Source organism: Macrobrachium nipponense, chromosome 44 (genome assembly GCF_015104395.2).
Source record: "Macrobrachium nipponense isolate FS-2020 chromosome 44, ASM1510439v2, whole genome shotgun sequence".
Taxonomy (NCBI): Eukaryota; Metazoa; Arthropoda; class Malacostraca; order Decapoda; family Palaemonidae; genus Macrobrachium; species Macrobrachium nipponense.
In genome coordinates this window covers 13,440,156-13,460,612 of record NC_087221.1, presented here as the reverse complement: position 1 = coordinate 13,460,612, position 20,457 = coordinate 13,440,156, and the positions used below count along the sequence as shown (strand labels likewise).

General features: G+C 39.0%; 1 pseudogene; it reads right to left on the bottom strand.

Moving 5' to 3' along the window:
* The window catches only part of LOC135204032 (peroxisomal acyl-coenzyme A oxidase 3-like), a 194,932-nt pseudogene that overhangs the window by 95,847 nt on the left and 78,628 nt on the right, over positions 1-20,457 (bottom strand).

Below are 20,457 nucleotides of genomic sequence, written 5' to 3'. Positions count from 1 at the left end.
GTCCATCGAGGAGTAAATCCTCCAGAGAGAGATCTCGCACTCCGGCAGAATCACCAGTTCCGCTACCTTTGGTTCCGATTCAGAGCCTCCCCTCCACCTCCGCAGCAGCTCCGCTCCGGCTTTGGACTCCAATGCTGGCCTGTTGCAACAGGTGGGTGACCTGGTTGGGTCCTTAAAGAGTAGCATGGAGCAAATGATTCTCTCGTCTGTCGGACAGGAGTTACTTCCCAGGACTCCATTATAGCCGGGCTGAGAGAAGCTCCTCTAGCCTCTCCTCCACTGTCCAACACGAGTGGATCCCAACTTCCTCCGTATGACTCACTACCTCAGTTCTCTATGAACAATCCGTGGAGAGTACGTTAGCCGTCATACGACCCCTTCCCAGGACGGTCTCATCTCTATACCGGAATTTGGGACTCGAAGAATAGAGGACTTCGAGTTCTTCCCGGAAGACCTCCAGCCTCCGTTCATTAGCCTCGTTCATAGGCTACGCAAGGCTTACGCCGTCGCTATGGTGCGGGACGATAAGGTACCTAAGGAGACAGTCCTCTACTCACGAGACCAGGCTCAGAGAGAATGGCTCAGGTGTTTAGAGGACATGGATTGTTCTAACACCAGCATATACAATCCATTTAAGAGTCCCTTTACCATTTTTACAATGGCTGAAAGTACCCCGCTGCCCGTTCCTAACCAGATCGCGAGGTCGACCATCCCAGCGGCCCACCCAGAAGGGGGAACCTATACCGCAGTTGAAGGAAGCGGACCCCACTTCTCCGTTGCTCCCCTCAGTTGGAGAATTGTGGGAAGACTTGCCGAATACATTCTCAGCTGGCAAACTCAAACCGGACTGTGCTATGGAGCAGTTTGGTGAAAAGCTACCCAGCTCCCAGATAGCCTTATTCAGGCTGAGTTTGATGCAAAATCGCGTCTAGCCAGATCCATCAATTCTATGCTATGTCTGAGGTAGCTACCATGGCTTATGGATCAGAACCGATTTTTAAGCTCATGACCAAAGCCCTGACTCAAACGGTACAGTCAGATATGTTTGAGTTTGCCACTGCTCGGACGAATTGTAGGAAGCATGTCCTACAAGAGGCAACCATTCGGCATGAACCGAATAGGTTACTCTCGTCTAGCATCTGGGGAGCAGATCTCTTCCCAGAAGCTATGGTTAAGGAGGTCCACCAGTCAGAGGCTACCAGGTTAAACCAGAGCCTTAAGGATCGTTGGGGCCTTTCGGCTAAGAGGAGGCAAGACCTGACTCCTAAAGGTAAGGGACAAAAGAAACCCAGGCGTTTCCAACCTTACCAGAAGAAGCAACTACGCTTTCCTCAACAAGTTCCAACAGTACCGTTAGTGCAGACAGCCCAACTCCACTTCTAAAGGTCAATCACAGCCAATTTATGTGATATCCCCTCAGCCTCAGCCCTCCACCTCTTACGCCATCTCTCCAGCTTACAATCAAGCCTTCGAGAGTCAAGCTTCTCAGAAGTATGACCGCTCGGGTAAGGGAGGTAGAGGGTAGCGTTCCTTTCGTGGGAGAGGATCGGGAGGCCCCTTTAACAGGGGGAAAGCACTTCAGAGGAGGCCGAGGCGGTTACCAGAACCAATGAAGAACTTCAGGTAGGAGGGGAGGCTGTTTCACTTTCGCCACCGGTGGAACTCAGCCAATGGGCTCAGAGCATAGTGTCAAAAGGTCTGGTTGGAGCTGGTTGACGAACCACCTCCATCCAGACCTTTCCGTCAACTTCCTTCCAAGGAATTGACAGAGTACGCAGACGATCTCCTTCAAAAAGGAGCTATAGCGAGAGTCAAGAGATTAAAATTTCAAGGTCGCTTGTTCAGCGTGCCAAAGAAAGGCTCACAAAAAAGAAGGGTAATCTAGACTTGTCCGCTTAAACTTAGCCATCCGCTGCGACAAGTTCAAGATGCTCACGATCTCACAGGTGCGGACCCTACTTCCCGTGGGCCGTCACCACCTCTATCGATCTTACAGACGCTTACTATCATATCCCTATTGCAGACACTTCCGTCCGTATCTGGGTTTCAAGATAGGAGACCAGACATTCTCCTTCAAGGTAGTTCCATTCGGACTCAACGTGGCACCTCCCAGAGTGTTCACGAAGCTAGCGGAAGTGGTAGTGCAACAACTCAGATCGCAAGGGATCATGGTAGTAGCGTATCTCGACGATTGGTTGATCTGGGCCCCAACAGTCGAGGAATGCAACAGAGCTACTCTGAAAGTGATTCAGTTCCTGGAATATCTAGGCTTCAAAATAAACAGGACCAAATCAAGACTCACTCCAGAGTCAAACTTTCAGTGGCTGGGCATTCAATGGAATCTAGCATCCCACACTCTGTCGATTCCATCAACCAAAAGGAAAGAAATAGCAAAGTCAGTCAAGCATTTCTAAGTCACAAACTAGCGTCAAGGAGAGCCCAGGAAAGGATCCTGGGTTCTCTCCAGTTTGCATCAGTGACAAAACGTCTTTAATGAAAGCCAAACTGAAAGACCTAACCAGAATCTGGCGCTCGCGAGCAACCGTCAGGTCCAGGGACAAACTATCCTCAGTGCCTCTGATTCTAAAGAATCGACTTCGGCCATGGGCGAGAGTCAAGAATTTATCAATGTCAGTACCCCTTCAGTTCCCTCCACCAGGGGTCACCATCCACACAGACGCGTCCTTAAGCGGCTGGGGAGGGTATTCCCAGGTCAAAAAGGTTCAAGGGACTTGGTCACCTCAGTTCCGTCAGTTCCATATAAACGTACTGGAGGCAATGGCAGTGTTCTTGACTCTAAAAAGGTTACGCCCACCCAAGTACTCCACATAAAGCTAGTCCTGGACAGTTGCAGTGGTAGTACATTGTATAAAACAGAGGAGGCTCCAAGTCACGTCATCTAAATCACGTCATGATAGCCATCTTCTCCCTGGCAGACAAGTTCAGTTGGCATCTTTCCTCCACTCACATAGCTGGAGTAAGAAACGTCATAGCAGACGCCCTATCCCGATCAGTACCCCTAGAGTCGGAATGGTCACTGGACAACAGTTCGTTCCAATGGATCCTTCAAAGAGTCCCAGGGCTACAGGTGGACCTCTTCGCATCACAAGCGAACCACAAACTACCAGTGTTATGTAGCCCCCAACCTGGACCCTCTGGCCTATGCCACGGACGCCCTGGCTCTAGACTGGAACAACTGGGAGAAGATTTACGTCTTCCCTCCAGTGAATCTCCTCATGAAAGTATTGAACAAACTCAGGACATTCAAGGGTCAAGTGGCTCTAGTAGCCCCAGACTGGCCGAAGAGCAACTGGTATCCTCTAATTTTGGAGCTGGGCCTTCGTCCTCTTCAGATCCCCAGTCCCAAGCTCTCCCAGTCAGTGCAAATGAAGACTGTGTTCGCTTCCTCAGGGATTCTCAAAACCCTAACTTTATGGATTTCATGAAGTTTGCGGCAAAAAAGAGATGCGAATATTGACCCTCAGAATATTCTATTCTTGGAATCCGATAAAAGGGATTCGACTTTGAGGCAGTATGATGCTGCTGTCAAAAAGTTAGCAACCTTCCTGAGAGATTCGGATTTAGAATCATGACAGTTAATTCAGCTATATCCTTTTTCAGATCCTTATTTGAAAAAGGTTTAGCAGCTAGCACGATTACGACAAACAAGTCAGCTTTGAAAAAGATATTTCAATTTGGATTTAACATAGACTTGACCGGAATTCCTAATTCTTTCGTCTATTCCTAAGGCATGTGCTAGGCTTAGGCCTTCTGTAAGGCCTACGTCAGTTTCATGGTTCTTAAACGATGTCCTAAAACTGGCTTCCGAAACCGATAATGACACATGCTCGTTTATAATGCTCTTAAGAAAAACCCTATTCTATTAAGCTTAGCTTCAGGAGCAAGAATTTCAGAACTGTCGGCTCTATCCAGAGACCCGGATCATATTCAGTTCCTTCCCACAGGAGAAGTCCTACTTTCTCCGGAACGTAGTTTTTTAGCAAAGAATGAAGATCCTTTGATGAGGTGGGAACCTTGGAAGGTACTACCCCTTCCACAAGATGTATCTCTTTGCCCAGTTACAACCTTACGAGCCTTTCTGTCTAGGACCTCCTCATCTTCGTCGGGTCCCCTCTAGTTTAGGGAAAAAAGGTTGGAACTTTATCCATTAAAGGCATCAGGCAACAAATCCTGTACTTTATTAAGCAAGCCAATCCTGACTCTTTCCCGAAAGCACATGATGTCAGGGCAGTAGCCACCTCAATTAATTATTTCCAACTTATGAACTTCGATGAGTTGAAAAAGTATACTGGATGGAAATCGCCGACAGTTGTTCAAACGTCACTACCTTAAGTCCTTGGAAGCTCTGAAATACCCAGCAGTAAAGCAGCGGGTAACATAGTTTCCCCTGACTCTAGCTAGTTTGTAGTAGAAGATTCAGTCCTCCCTTTCTACCTGCCTCACCCAAAAGTTCGTCTATTCCTACCTGGTTCATTTGCATTCACCTTGTGTCTTAGCTGCTTTTGTGATAGTGTAGTGGGTGCCCCTTATTGTCTGGTTAGGGACACTCACAAATGATTATAAACATTGATCTCATGGATGTTTCCCCTTATTTTTATGCTAGGGGATACATTCCTTTATATATTATTATTGTTGATTGTTTTTATTAATTGCTATTATACTTTTGATACATGCTGTTACACAGATAACATTGATACAATGTAAATAATTTTACCTGTACATATGTAATTACCTTATGTTAGCAAACATGATTAGATTTAAGGGTAATTTAAGCATATTTCTATTTTTATACCCCTGTGTATATGTATCTTTTAGCAATTATAGTCTATTCATATATATTTTATCTTTTATTTGAGACCTATTCTGATTTATTCTCATTTTATTACTTTTGTTTACAATCTTGTGCTATTTCTCTGGTACGATTTCGCGCAGCGACACGAGCTGAGCCCAGAAAAGGGATTTTGACGTAAGAAAAATCTATTTCTGGGCGATTGGCTCGTGTCGCCAGCGAAATCCCACCCTACCCATCCCTTCGCCAAGATTGTCTGCTAACTTCAGGGATGGCATCCAGAGGCGCAGCAGTCCGGCAGCATGGGATGGAGTAGTAGTAGTACGAGCTGCTCACTCTGTGGGTCGGCTCCCCTCTTGGAGGGATTTTGTAGTGGGAGATTTCTATTGGCATTTGGCTCGTGGTAGTGGTCTCACTCGCCTAGTGTTCATACCGACACCCTCCTGGAGGGTGAGCGAGTCAGTTATACTGACCTTTTTCTTTATTTTATTTATTCTCTGGTATGTGTTAGTACATTTACCCTAGAAATAATAGATTAAAGGATATTTCGCTGGCGACACGAGCCAATCGCCCAGAAATAGATTTTTTCCTTACGTCAAAATCCCTTTTTGTTCCTTATAAATAAAGTATTTAGATATTCATTTAGCTAACTAGGAGCAAGAACATTCGCTGAGAATTGAGTTGAATAAGGCAATATAAACTCATATTTGCCATCAGCTGATTTCCAAAACAAAACATTGACTGCTATATTAGTGTTTTATAACTACGATCATATTGAGCACAGCCATACAATATTTACTGTATAAAGCAAAGTATAACTAATTTTTAACTTTAAATTTAAAATCTTTCATGGAAAAGGTGGATATTTATTAATGTTATTTAATGAAGATAATAGTGAGCATACATACAATATTACTGGATAAAGCAAAGTACTAATGTATAACTTTAAAAAATCTTCATGGAAAAGGTGGATATTTATTAAGTTTGTATTTTATAATTAAACATAGCTATCAGCAAGCCTGACACCGATCAATTATGGTGAAGTCAGACCGAATCCGATTTGTTTCTTGTTCAATTTCTTTTTTTACTGAATTATTATACGATCTGATTCTCGTTTCGTGTTCAATTTCTTTCTGTACTGAACTATCATACGTCAGACTGCATTGAACCTCCAGAATTAGCCAAAAATAATTGAGTATACTGTAGGCTAGGCTACTGTATATGCATTTGATTATCATATTGTATACAAAGCTAACTCTTGTTAATTTTATTCAATTTCTTTGTACTGAATTATCATTAGTCAATACACAATGAACTGAAAGACTTAACCGATATCAATAATTACTGTACCATATATGCATAGAGTAACTATATTGTGTAGTGCAGGCTAGGTATATACGTGAAGGTGGTACTAATTGCACTAGTGTAGGCTAGGCCATATTTGAGATACAATTTTTTCAACAAACAATGGATTTTTTGGAACTTAACCCCATTGTAAGTAGGTGAATATCTGTACATATTTATTTCAAGTTCAGTACAGTGCATTTAGGTAATGTATAAATAAAACTTTGGCATTAGGTCTATATTACATTGGTTTACCATTAATTCTTATGGGAATATGTTTCATAACCGCGATTTTGATATCCACGACCATTTTCAGAAACGAATTAAGCGTGGGTAATGAGAGTTGACTGTATCGTGAATCTAACAGAACAAACAATAATTGGCATCATTCTAACATTAATACACATACGATAATTCAGCATCATTCTAATATGAATACACAATCACCTACCAAATCTCTTGTTAGGATCTTTAAATGGTGTCTTATAAATCCCATCTGGTGTAACATCTCCAGTGCGGTTGAGAAGATTTTCACGGGGAATTGAATAGTGATCAAACATTACAACACTGAAAAAAGAATTGAATAGGTTTCTGTCATTTCATAACAAATGTTCATTAAACTGCAGTACTAAAGTGTATTCTGAATACTATGTTTTTGTAATAGAAATATTTTCATAAAATCCATTAACTAATTATATGACTATATCCTTACAAGTTCCCCGGCACATTATTCTTACCACTTTTGTCCCTTCTAGATATACAGCTATGCTACAACCTCACTTTTTATGTAAAATATGCGAGGCAGCTAGAATCACAGGGCTGGATTTACATGAAACACTTACTTAGTGTTATATAACCATGCAGTCCACTCACCTAACAAGCAAGTTCATAATATACTATATGGGCTGACATACAGTACTCAAAATAAATTATAAGAAAAGAACCATAGATACAATAATACATGCACCTCTGTGTATGTGTCTGTTGATATTATCGGAGCTTACAGCTTCAATAATGTAATACGTACCTATGTATCTAATCCCCCTTCCTCTCCTCTCTCTCTCTCTCCTCTCTCTCTCTCTCTCTCTCTCTCTCTCTCTCTCTCTCTCTCTCTCTCTCTCTCTCTCTCTCTCTCTGAGAAATGTTTTCATAATTTTTGTACAATACAGTATTAAGATATTTGGGAAAAAAACAAACCATAAATATACTGAAAAATGTAATTACTATTTATCATCATCTTTATTAAAACTTGTATGTAATATGTATGTGTCTGTGTCCTTCTGCAGCTCTTTGTAACATTATGGCTCCATAATAAAATTTTAAGAAAAAACATGCAGCACTTGCAAATAACATAAATCAAACTTATAAAAAAATACTATAGCAATGCAACAACACATACATACAGCCATTATAAAAAAATGGATATTTATAAATTATTTATTAATTCTCTGTCCTAATTCACTGATCATCACACCACTTCTCTCTCCCTCTTTTACCAGAATTACAAAATCATGGGTTTACTCAGTAATGAAGATTTTGAAGGAGCACTTGATCAACCAGAGTGTAAAATGTTCAAGAAAGATAGTTCAGCAGGAGATGCATTGCTATATGTTAATGAATAACTTGGATTCAGTCAACTGTTTCATTCCATTAGAAAAACAACATAAAATGCTGGAAGTTGTGATAAACACACTTAGAAAAAGCTCTTTACAGATATACATCTAATTTACAGACCTGGCCCTTACTGTGGAAAAATGTGAAAACTTACAATAGTATACAGCAACCTAAGCAACATTACCCAAATTAATTCAAGCATTATCACAGGAGGTTTCACCTGCTCTATGAACTAGGCAGCATGGACAACCAATGCAGAAGCATAAGTGACCAACTGAGACTGAGACTATTACATTAATGACTGACACATTGATGGTCTCTCTCTCTCTCTCTCTCTCTCTCTCTCTCTCTCTCTCTCTCTCTCTCTCTCTCTCTCTCTCTCTCTCTCTCTCTCTCTCTCTCTCTCTCTCTCAGTTCATAAAGTAAACCTTTTTATAACACACAAAAATTCAGAGTACATACTTGTACAGATTATAAATCTCAGTTAAATTTTCCTGTATATATCATATCCAAGTTATCCAATATAGGAAGAAGTAAAAGCATAGAAAGGAAGAAAGGTCTGCATAATGAAAGAACAAAATAACTGATAACAGACAAATGAATTATAACAACAATCAAGGGATCTACGGTAAAATAATGTACAGGTTAAATTAATGTACAGGCAGTCCCTGGGTTACGATGGGGGTTCCGTTCTTGAGACGCGTCGTAAGCCGAAAAGCGTCGTAAGCCGGAACATCTGCCAGATGAGCGTTGTAGGCGTCGTAACAATGAAACATGAGTCGTAACCCTGGAACATGCGTTGTAACCCTGGAAATAATGTCTGATGAATATAATTGAAAAGCGTCGTTACCTCGGAACGTCGTAAGCCGAGACCGTCGTAACCCGGGGACTGCCTGTATATGTGAAATTTCTCCTCCCCTTGCAGTTCACCAAGCTTCATTGCTATCGAAAAGTATGACGTCACAGCCGCCTTCAACGGGGTAGCTAGGTGTGACCTATGGGTCGGCTCCCCGTATTTAGGGTCTTTTGATGAGGAAAAGGCTAATTGGAGGGGTTGCTGTGGTAGTGTTTAACACTCGCCCCAGTTTTATACCGACACCTTTTATATAGGTGAGCGAGTCAGAGGCTTCTGACATGTCCAATTTAGCAGTTCTCTGGTATTATAGCAATATTTTACTAGAAATAGTGCTAAAGCAGACATATTTCACTGGGCGACACGGCTTCCTCGCCCAGAAATAGATTTTTCCTACGTCAAAATCCCTTTAATAAACTTAAAGTTTACAAATACAAAGTTAACAAGTACGTACAGTGGTACCTTGAGATACGAGATTAATTCGTTCCGGAACCGGGCTCGGAACTCGAAAAACTCGTATCTCAAATCAATTTTTCCCATTTAAATTAACTGAAATGTATTTAATCCGTTCCAGACCTATGAAATATACCCCCAAACCATCGTAAATAATGAAGAAAACACACATATAAATGTAGAAATATAGTACAAAAAAATTATACAGTAATATATTTTAGTAATGAATAGAATTAAAGTAAAATAAAGAAAAGAAAAAGTTAATTTGATCTAACCTTGGTGACAGTCGCGTGCGGGCGGCTAAGGGAGGCGAGTGACGGAGGGGGAGGGGTGGACGGCTACATTAGTCCCGTTACATAAACAGGAATTTTCCTAACAGAAAATGAAAAATGAACATTAAAATGTAAACTAAAACTAAAATTTAGCAATGAATAACAAAGTTACGTAACACAACAAAAAAGTTAAGAACACGTAATCTTACCTTGCTGACAGGCGAGTGCGGCTGGCTAACGGAGTCGAGTGGCGGAGGAGGAGGAGGAGGAGGGAGCAGGGAGGGGCTAGTCCCCGTTACGTAAACAGCATTTTTTCGAACACAAAATGATAACATTAAAATGTAAACTAAAACTGCATTTCCTTAACTTTAATAAAAATTTGCACTTTCCTTAACTTAAATTTGAAAAAATACTAAATGCACTTTAAACTTAAAACTTAACCTAAGCGATACGTAAGTTTAATCAGCACTTGTTTTCTGCCTTTTAGAATCACTTTCGGCACTTTCATTTGCGCTTCTCTTTAACACCAAAAATTTGATCCAAAGAGCTTTGCTTCTGCCTCCCTTTTAGAATGTTCCGGAAATGAGTCAAACAAGTGTCATTAAATAACGCTGAAGAAGCACGACATAGTCGAAACTTTTTTCTGGATGTTTCTGTTCAATGAAACTCGAAAGTGTTTCCCACATTGCTAACATGTCTTTAATTTGACTTGTAGGAATCACTTCCTCCGGCTCTTCCTCCCCCTCGCTACAGCTGCTAATCTCTTGCAGGGCCTTCGTATGTTGCATCACCTGCAGCTCCTTCAACTCCTCAATTGAGAGTTCCTCCTCATGTTCCTCGACGAGTTCGTTGACGTCGCCCTCATCTACCTCCAGACCCATCGACTTTCCGAGGGACACAATCTCCTCCACCGTTGCTTGGGGTACGAACCCTTCGAAGTCCCTCTCTGAAACAGCATCAGGCCATAGCTTTTTCCACGCCGAGTTCAAGGTTCGTCTCGTTACCTCTTGCCATGCCGAGTCAATGATACGTAAACATACGACGATATTGTAATGCTCTTTCCAAAACTCTCGAAGGGTAAGCTTGGTGTTCTCTGTCACCTCAAAGCATCGGCGGAACAAGTGCTTTGTGAAAAGCTTTTTAAAATTTGCAATGACCTGCTGATCCATTGGTTGCAGGATGGAAGTCGTGTTGGGTGGGAGGTAGAGGACTTTCACAAACTGGAACTCCTCGAGAATGTCATCTTGAAGACCAGGTGGGAGGTTATTCTTTTGAAGATATTCCTTCACTGAAGGACCGAAGACGAGGTTTACCCAATCTGTAAAGAACTGCCGCGTAACCCATGCCCTTGCATTCGCGCGCCACATTACGTGCAGTTTTTCTTTCAGAATTTTGTGTGACTTGAACGCTCGAGGATTTTCAGAATGGTAGACTAGCAGTGGCTTTACTTTACAGTCACCACTAGCATTTGCACACAATGCAAGGGTCAGACGGTCCTTCATGGGTTTATGGCCTGGCATCTTCGTCTCCTCTTGCGGTGATGTATGTCCTCCGTGGCATTTTTTTCCAAAATAATCCCGTCTCATCGCAGTTAAAGACTTGTTGCGGGATGTAGCCTTCCTCCTCAATAAGCTCAGCGAACTCGACGATGTACCTTTCAGCTCCCTTTACATCGGCACTCGCAGCTTCACCATGCCTCACCACCGAATGAATGCCGCTTCTCTTCTTAAAATTATCGAACCACCCACGACTTGCCTTAAACGTGTCTTCTGCTCCCCCTTCTGAAGTTGATGCCTCTTCCTTCTTCAAATCTGCGTAAATAACGCGAGCCTTTTCGCAAATTATACTCTCCGTCACTGTATCTCCCGCTAGTTCCTTCTCTTTCAACCATACCAAGAGCAGCTTCTCCATTTCTTCATGGACATTTGTCCTTAATTGCGACAGAATTGTAGTTCCTTTAGCTGTTTTTGCACTTTTGATGGCATCCTTTGCTTTAGGATGGTACAAATGGTCGATGTGCTACGCTCATACACCCGGGCCAGTTCCATCACTCGTACACCACGCTCATGTTTTTCTATTATTTCTCGCTTTACCTCTATCGGCAGCATTCTCTTCTTCTTTTCGCCACTCTCCTTTGCACGTACTTTCTTTGGCCCCATGATGGTAGGTAAAAAAGTTCACTAATTCGTGAAAAAACAGCGAAAACACGAGTACAGCTCACAAACACAACTTAAATCTGTTGGCCACACGTGCGAGTGAGCTCGTGGGATGCTCCCAGCTGATGCTGCCTCACATCTTTGCAGATGACTATTATTTCTTTTTAAATCAGAAAGGGGAAAAGTGAGAGAAAAAGTAAAAGCACAAATGAGAAAACAGCTAAACATTCAGGACGTCTCAAATAACTCCAAAGTAACAATGACAAAAGAAATCAGGCTACTAGTGTGTAACATATCTGAAGCACACCAACAGCCTTCAAAAAGCATAAATATGATAATCTTATATGTACAAACTGACTAATATTGATGATTTCCATTGTGAACTTAAAATGCTGCTTACCCATTATCAACACCATTTAGCCCTAGTTTATGACCCATATCTACTATGGTAACTCCAGGGTAGGGCAAAAATGTTCGTGGATCACGAATGGGTACAAAGAAAGTGTGAAGACCATGACAAACACCATCTGGAGTGTACAACTGGGCAAACACTAAAGCATGAGTTGCTGTTTTTCCTGTAAAATTAAGAACAATTTTCCTTTAAGACCTTTTTTTTAAAACTTTATGCACTCTACTCTTTTTCAATTACAAGAAACAAACTGAAATTACATTGCATACAGTAATTACTGGAAAAGTGAAAAACATTTATCATCATTTCACAATTCACTGCTTTTAAATTTCCTAACAACCAATACTACTTGTCTTTAACATGGTACCTTCAGCCTCTATCATTAATCTTTAAGACCGCTGAAACTGCAAACAGAAAAAGTTAAGCATTAAATCATTTTGAAACTGTTATTCTGAGCAAATTTCTAACTACATAACTAGCAGAATATATTTCAACTTTTGTATATGTAATGAATGAAGAAATAAACTTATTAACCTTACTCATTAATTAAAAACACAGTATAGTAAAGCAAAGAACTAACCTAGATTTCCAGACCAGCACTTAGCAGCTTCAAAATCTGGTGTATGAATTATAAAACTTTGTGTTTTCTTGTCAAACACTGCTTCAGTTCTCATAGCTCTCGAGTTAGTTCCATGAGATATCTCTGTTAAACAGAAACATCCACCTATCTAAAATGAGAAATAATTCATTAAAACCTCCAACTATTTCATAAATGAGCTTTAACTCTTCAAATACTTTGAATACTAATGTAAGAGTGAAGCATCTCTGGATATATAAAACTATATATTCTAAAGACAATGACCAGAATCATATTATTTCACTACTGAGCAATTATACATTTAACTTAATCATTCTTATCGACAACTGTATGCATTTTGGAAAAGTTAATGAACACAAAAAGTTTCCCATAATATTTTGCCATCATTATAGTAAGTGTTATATCAATTTTCATAAACAATTATCAGGGCATGAATTACTTTTACAAGAATGTGTATGAACACCAGCATCAGTTTTATAGGGTATATTATAAACTGGTACTCTATGAAACAGTTTTAGTACTAAAACTCTAATAAATATGTTCTGCCAGTATGCTACAAAAAATATAAAAAATTAAAACATTCGAAGTACACCAAAAATTATTCCTCTTTGGATTGTGAGAATTTAATAAACTGGTAAAACTCTAAATTGAGTTATTTGTGCTATGCATAAACTACTACGTATACTCAACATAGAAATAAATAAATCCTAGGACATTAAAATAATGTAAAAAAAAAAGCTATATACTAAAACTTTTCACACAAAATACTCAAACCAATATTTAAGTAACTAGCATCATGAATATCTGGTCCAATATACGAAGTATAATGTAAGTGACATAGTATTTAAAAAGGTTATTCACAAGTGGCTTCTACCAAAAATTACTAATGAGGCAATTGACACTAGTTAACTGCAATAAGAAAGCAGTCTCTCTCAGAAATTTACTTCAATTCTTCTTTAGTAATAAAATCCATTAACTTCAGAGACCAAGAGTTAACTTGGGTGCATTTTTTTTCAGCCTTCATACAACCAGGGAAGCACTTATTTCACAAATGCCTCATTAGAACAACACTGAGGAAGGAATAAAATGAATTGTGCATACAAGCACTACCTATGCTGCTAGAAGATAGATACCAGTATGCATGACAGATATTTTGCAAAAAGCCATGGAATATCTTGAAAACCTGTGCAAATACTGCAGGTCATTATACTGTAATACAACTGACATTCTTTGAACACCTTTCATGTTAGTGTCCACAGTGACCAATAAGCACTTAAAAATGCCTAAAGAAATGACATCCTAGCAGATGTAATTGCCTGATCTAAAGACATCTTTAGAAACCAGCGTAACTTCACAAATACGACTTTGAGTTTTAAAATGCGTCTTTTCTTTTCATGAAAAATATTTTGCATTTATATAGACCTATTATTTACAATGCCCAATTCGTTTCTTGAGAATTGACCAAAGACAAAAATTTTGTAAAAAGAGCAACTGTTCCTGCCAAGCCAAGTCAAGCTGTAACTTCATATACTGTAGCTCCTCGCCTAACACCAAGAACATCGACCAAGTACAAGGGAATATTAATACATCAGAAATGGGTCTTAATACTAAATTAATTTTGATTACAAGAATTAATTATATTCACAACTAAACTACTACTTATAATGACCAACTCTCAATTTAGGAGAATGATAAAAAGCCTTGTCAAAATCCTGATTTACTTCATACTGTGACTGAGAATACGACCTGCTTGCCTCTTGAACAGAGTAATAAGAAAACATACTTGGACGATTAGGGAGCTGTGTCTAGGAAACAAAATGTTAGCATAAAGGAATGCAAGAGGTCTGTAAACATACATATGCCTTTAGGCAATGTGTCCACCGAAGATCTTACAGCAGAAATATGCTCATCTTCTGCTATTTTCCTCAAACTGGCCGTCATATGTTGTCCAACTATGGAAAAGTTAAAATGCTTAAATGATGTCATCAGGTGCCATACACTAACATCATCCTCTAGTAACAGACTGTGTTGTCTACTGCTTTTGGCTCTTGTGATTACATAATCTTTTAGTAATAAATTAGTTCGGCATAAAATAATGTCTTGTGGTTTTGCAATAAAATAATTATAAGATACATTCAAATAAGCTATCTATACTATATATTTTAATTCATCATCACCTGGAAAAACACGAAAACAGTTTTGGGTGTTAAGACGTGTATGAAATCATGTTACAGATTTTTCCAGTAAGTATTTTGCTACTGGTTTGTTTTGCACTGAATCAAAATTGCTTACAAATAATCACAGTACTATAATAAATTATAACTCTTCACTTTTTAACTGAAATTTTCTCAGCCTCGTAAGTGTTTGTTTATTTTTATACTTTTAAAAGAACAAGAAAGTTATCATTATCAATTCCTATGAGACATTATTTCTGCAATTTTCTCAGCCTTATAATTGTTTATCATTATTATAATCTTAAAAGAACAAGAAAGTTAACAATATCATATCTTACATGACATTTGCTAGACTTAGGTACTACTGAGTGGATCTCAGGAAAAGCTGTCACACCTTGAGAATCAGTAACTCATCTGGTTACCATAATTATCATGGGACACCTAAAATAGGTTACTTGCAGATCTTATACTATTTCAAAATATTTAGTGCCTACTCCCCACACCAACTTGTAGGGGGTGTTACTGGTTGTGCCTTAGATAGCACACTGTAAGTGGTAATATGGTTCCTTACAGCATCCCTTGGGACCCAGTTATTTTTTCTACTAGCTTTTATTTTTTATTCTTTCACACTGGTCTCTTCCTGGTTCCTTACAGCATCCCTTGGGACCCAGTTATTTTTTCTACTAGCTTTTATTTTTTATTCTTTCTCACTGGTCTCTTCCTCAAAAGCTGTCCCATTTCTTTAACTATTCCTAGTTCCAGTATTCGCCTCCCATTTAAAACAAATCCTTTATGTAAATTAATGATATTTTTACAGTAATTAATAACTTGCATTAATCTGCTAATGGAAGGTAAAATCCTCTAAGATTCTAAAGCTCAAACCTTCATGGCTTGATAAAGTAAGGATTACCAGTCTTTACTACTACATTTCTTTGGTAGGTGCACTTGTTTACCATAAAAAACATTCTTCCATTGTGAAATGTATCTGGATAATAGCCCAACAGCATGACGAGCTGTCCACTCGTTTATTTGCTTCACCAACTATCAGGGATAAAATGACAAATTTTCTAAGACAATTTGTATTTTTCATAGCTACAAACCTAAGGTCTAAACAATAGGATAATTTTCTAGTGCCTAGCTGGATCTGGTTAAATAATCAGAGATTGACAAGCAAGGAATCTGTGAGATCTGGCAAGATGTGCGTATATCAGGTGAAAACTGGTCAAAGACCGTGCACCCCATGCTATCATGTTTAGTCTTTTTCTTAACCGCCTGGGTGAGCGACGCGGTTGCTCACTCTCCGTCCAACCCAGTTTTGCCCATTTTTGCTCTTTTGCTTGTCTGTGTGTGTGTGTTTGTATTATTATGGCTTCCTCTGCATCTTCTCGGCCTTGCCAACATATGTGCCCGGGGACTCAAGGTTTCCTGCCTTCTCATTTCCTGGCTTCTTCGGCTATGGACTCCCATTCCACATGCAGTAGGTGTCGTGCTAATTTCTATACTATAACAAATCCCTGCCTGGAATGTCGTGTGTGGCCTAAATTGCAGTGGAAATTATTTCATAGTAAGAGGGAGCATCATAGAGTTTCAACTCTTTCATCATGGGAAGGGTTTTCATCTCCTCGCCCAGATGCTCGTCTTCTTCCTCAGTCACACCCTATGATGCTAGAGTTTGTGTGCCTGTATCTCCTTCCTTTTCTTCCATCAACTCGTTGTTGGAAGTATCAGGAGGCCCTCAGACTGATTTAATGTGTAATGTCACCCCCTCTCCCTCGGGGGTTAATTTGCTTCCTAGATGGGAAGAGGCTATTTCACCAATTTCTTCTCTATCAGAATCGGAGGCGTCCAAAATAGTGGCACTCAGGGTGTCGCTTGGTCTACAGGGTTCACGCTCCTTGGAGGGTTTGCTGGCGCATTTCATGGAAGCTCGGCCCCCTCCCCCTCAGGTCTCCCCAGCTCTACCTCCTCCCCCTGGCCTTCTCTATGTTAGTGCCTGCAGTCAACCATTTTGTAGTGCGCCGCCTGAGTATCATCTTATCGCTCCGCCAGTCCTTTCCCTCTTGTTGACACAAGTCACTATGGGCATGTTATTGCTCAACAACTGTTAGAGATACCTCATAAAACAGCAGATTGGATTTCAGAATGACATAGCTTGGAACTGAAGTACTGGAATGGCTAATGCTGGAAGTACTGCAGCAGTTCTGGTGTGAAGAGCAGCATTTCAGAACTCTGGTCTTTACAATTGGGTGACTCCATTCTTGAGTGATCATTAGAGCATATACCATCAGAACTTTCTCTAATCTCACTAAATATCAATAGAACAGCAATCACTATAAGAAAGCTTTCTTTCTCCTCCTAGGATTGTGGTGCCAGGGAAATGAAGGTGTTCTTTAAGACTGAAACAGAGCAGCACTGGGTAAAGCTCGACATGAAGCTGTTTAAATCATTATATGCAATGGTTCATCAAGACCATCTCCTCCTTGGATTTGGCGAAGAAGCATTGAATCCGAGTAGTGACACTCGAAAAATATGTATTGACACTCAGGACAGAGTGGGTGACAGACTTGGCTTGGGATGGTCCTCTTTTTATAACACTTCCTCTGACAAGAGCTATAAAACACTCTAAGCACACCTGGTGGAGAACAGGTGCACTAGACACTCATCCAGTGCATGACATCACCCACTCCATTTGTAAGGGTGGGTCCAGTGACCAATGGAAAAATTACAACTAGAGTAAGTGACAATGACTGGCCCATCCCTACCTTACATGTATGGATCAATCTAAACCCATAAGAGAGATTTTCCTATATGTCCCATTATCAACTCAACCGGTTCTATTAGTTAAGTTGTCTAAATATAAAGTTAAATTACTATCACCCATCTTAGGTACTATTTCAAATGCTCATTTACAGAATTATTTCGATTTCTGTTCTACACTGTCATATAATGAATTATCCAATACAGATAAACTAACTAGTTTTGATGTGACATCTTTATTCACTAAAGTACCTATTGAAGCCTTACTTCTATATCTACCACAACATTTAGATTTATAAATTCAAAATTACCTACCAACGTAATTATTAAACTGAAAACTCTTTGTATAAAAAATTGTAAATTCATATTCAATGGTAATCTCTAGGAACAAATATTTGGCATGGCTATGGGAAACCCCATTTCACCCCTTTCTATATTAAATCTACATGGAATTTTTTGAGACTAGGCTTATTCCAAGGAATCTATTCTTTAGGGTTTTTTGTGTAAGATACGTAGATGATTGTTTCTGTATTGTAAAAGACAGTGTAAATACATATACAGTGGTACCTCAGGATACGAAATTAATCCGTTCCGAGGCGGCCTTCGTAATCTGAGCTTTTCGTATCTTGAACCGTATTTTACATGTAAATTGCCTAATTTGTTCTAAGCCCTACATAAACACCCAAGTAAATTATTTCCAGGCTTACAACACATGTCTAGGGTTACGGCGCCGATCCGACGGAAGAAATATGACTCCAAAAAGGCAAAATACTTTACATACTTGAGTAATATTCAACTGCACGTAATGTTCAACCCCATTTTTACTGCATATATAAGGACTTTAGCATACGTCCCTTAATAATAAGCCTAGCCTATGTTAGCAGTTCCTACTGTAGACTAGTCTATGATTCTGACATCTAAACCTAAGAAGCTAAAAGCTTAGAATATGCCAATAAAATGTAAAAATAATCAGTATGTACTCATTTCAAATAATTATTAATTAATCATTATCTATAATCATTAACTATAATACCCAAACAAACAAAAAAAGCTTCCAACATTTTGTTTACGTTGAGCACTACGAGTACTGAACGATCGCCAAGCAACCACTTTTACCTAGCACACAGTTTCGTAATCATAAATTTTCATTATCTCTCTTCACCTACTGAAACTACCAAACAGTATAATAACGATTCATTTCTATTCTTTGTTCTATCTTTACCTAATGGAGATACCAAGTTACTGACAGCTATAATGAAACATATAATATTAAAACAAGAAGATTTCTAGAAAATATTTGTTGGCTTCGATGATAGCAGTCTAATTTATTTTATATTTTATGATATCTAATTCATAATTTTTTTTTATTAAATGTATAGCATGTACTAATTTTAAATAATTATTAAGTAACCATTATAATAAAAAAAAAAAAAAAAAAAGCTTCCAACCTTTTGTTTACGTTCACACTACGAGTAGCAAACCATCACCAAGCAACCACTGTTACCTAGCACACAGTACAGTATGTAATCATAAATTTTCATTATCTCTCTTCAACTACTGAAACTACCTAACAGTATAATAACCATTCATTTCTATTCTTTATTCTGTCTTTACCTAATGTTTTTTTTTATTAAATGTATTGCATGAATATGTTTTTCAATTTACAGCGTCCTTTTACCAATAGAATACATAGAGCACGATGGGGTAGATGCTGACCAATAGGAGAGCAGGACATTACGGTGGTGACTAGCATCAGGAACCAATGGGAGAGCGGGAGGATGGTGGCGAGTCTTCTCAGTTGGCGGCGTGCGAGTTTTAAAATTGTTATCTGTGGTCCGGGCGAATCTCAGGACTTTACAGCAACAACCTTTCGTAACCTGAACTATTTTTGTATGTAGAGCCAAAAAAATCTTCGTATTTGCTTTGGTAACTTGAATTTTTCGTAAGTTGAGACTTTTGTATATCGAGGTACCACTGTACCTGATTTCCTGAATACAATTAATATCCTGTACATTCCATAAAATACACAACAGAATATAAAAAACATAATTGTACCCCATTTCTAGATGTCTAGTTATCAGTATTCATTTTTATTCAAACCATGCTAAATAAATTAAGATATCAACATTTACTATAACTGATTCACTTAAGGTAGATTCTTGAATGAGCCCTATTCTCACGAGACGTTAGTTTGGCGGCCGCTGATTGGCTGGGAGCTGCCTACCTCCCGGTACCAGCCAATCAGCTGCCGCCAAACAAACGTCTCGTGAGAATATGGCTCATCCAAGAATCTACATTAAGTGAACCAGCTATAGTCTGCATCTTAGAGCACTTAGAATTTGTAGTCCTGAATTCCTGGATGATGACTTTTAAATTATTGACAAAATAGGAGATTCATTTTGTTATCCTTAACGTTTTTTGGAGTTATGTAAAAATGTAGCAAGAAGATATATTACAATCCAACCATAGTTAACACCAAACTTAAGAATAATCTGTCCACCTTTTCACCCCAATTTCATTACTATCTGCAGTACTGATTCTAAAAACTACTGATATTAATTTAGTATTTAAATATAACAATACTTTAAGAAATAGGTTCATTAAAAATAGTCTGTCCAATTCCAACAATATTGTACATACAGGCAGTCTCCGGTTTATGACGGTTTCAGCTTGCGACATTCAGAGGTTACAACACTTTTCGATTATATTCATCAGAAATTATTTTCAGGTTTCCAATGGAAGAAATAGGACTCAAAAGGCAAAATAATAAATAATATTTGAAGGATTTTTTTATGAAAAACGTAATGAAAATGCAGTTTACAAAAGTAAGGTTTTCTTAGGATTTTTGACAATTTTTGATAATGTTCCGGCTTACGACGATTTTCAGCTTAGGACGTGTCTCAAGAATGGAACCCCCTTCAGGAACCGGGGACTGCCTGTTTTCAGTACGTATCCCTTGTAAAGACTGTAATAAGATTTATATTGGGCAGACATAAAAAAAAAGAGAGAGAGAGATG